Raw genomic sequence first — 1,669 nt, forward strand, 5'->3', positions numbered from 1 at the left:
GCAAGGGCGGGAGTGAGTGCACGAGCTGTGCAGTTTGGTTTTAAACCACAACACCCTGACAGACTTGTTTCACTCTAGCTTGCTAAGAAAATTCTGCCTTTGCACACACACACGTAAAAATTACTTTGGATTTAACTTAAGTGAGAAGAAACAAAACTAGCTCCTTCCTTTTCTAGCTCTTTCTTAAAGTTAGAGGGAGGGAGGGCGTAGAACAGGGGAAGATTTGTCTGGAAGAGGATACAAATAGAAAAAGTACCTGGGGTGACAGTAAAGACTTCAAGCTTCCAGTATGCGCTCTGTGGGATGGGAAAAGACAGTTTGTGCTGTTTTTCTGTCTTGTTCATGATTTATACAGGAGAATTTTCTAAAACATCTCCTGTGCAGTGTCTGGTTGGCTGGTGGCTATCAAGGAAGTTTTCCATCCTTGTGGATTTGTTGGTTGTTGCTGTTTCTTTTACCAGTAGCCTGTGGAGACCTGGATGTGGCTGATGTTTGGTGTCCTTTATTTGAAGCTGCTAAGTCCTTCGAATTTCTTCCCTGGGGGCTTCTCCTCCAGACTAAGGGAGGGAGTAAGCCTGCTGGGATTGCTGAGGACAACGTTATCTGGTTGCCCTGGGAGCTAGCACTGCGCTGCATGGGGGCCACTCCTAAACAATCATAAACATGAGGCTTCAATAACAACCAGAAATGAAAAGCTGAGGAGAGGTGCACAGAATTTCTATCAGTAAAGGGGATTTTCCTTTTTGCCATGGAAGCTGTGAGACTGAAGTGTTACTTGGGACAAGGAGGGAATGAGGGTCATTTACTCTTTCTTAATCAACGATCATGTGAATATTAGTCACATTTTCTGTTTTTAATTAGATTTTCTCCAAACAGGATATATCAGTACTCATAGCATGTTCTTGGATATTTTAAGATCTTAAGCCATCAATACTCTTCTCTTTATTATACGTGGCACCGTTGGACCCAGCTTTTTAGACAAGCTCTTTGAATTCAGAAAGACTGGAGGTTTAAACATCCTGACCTGGAGCTTTCTAAGTGATGCTAAGGAGCAGACTTTCAAACACTTGGCAAATGCTTATGAAAATCTGGGATCTTACTGTGGTCCTGAATGACTTGAAATCTGGGAGACAGGGGATCCTGTATTTCTGACTGGGGTCTTCAAGATATAAAATATATGCAACCTGTAGTATACAGTGAATTCAACACAATGAACTCGTGTGCTGCACCACTTATCTTTGTGTATGCTGCAAATCCATGCAGTTATTCCAATCCAATAAGCTCTTTGGAATTCCTGATGATGCTGACTGTCACCCAAAGGGGATTTTCTTATCTTGGCTTAAGGACCAACACCAGAACATCAGCTAAGAAGCACGATCTAGAACCTGCAGTATTTCCCCAGAGCATTTAAAACGAACCTACCTTCTCTGGGTGTCGACAAGTCCTTCACCTGCTTTGGGCAGGTTGTGCACCTTTTGGGTAGCCTTAGCAGTGGGTGAAGACAGTGGAGCAGTCTGAGCATTCCTAAATGAAAGGGGCTCTTCTCTCTCCCACAGACACGATGTTTGGATAGAAAAAATCAAAAGGAAAGATGCAGACAGGCTGGTCACCAAAAATAGGAGTAGATCTGCTCATGCTGGTGAAGCCCTGAGCCTGAGTGAAATCTGCA

This window comes from Melopsittacus undulatus, chromosome 4, assembly GCF_012275295.1.
Source record: "Melopsittacus undulatus isolate bMelUnd1 chromosome 4, bMelUnd1.mat.Z, whole genome shotgun sequence".
NCBI classification, from domain to species: Eukaryota; Metazoa; Chordata; class Aves; order Psittaciformes; family Psittaculidae; genus Melopsittacus; species Melopsittacus undulatus.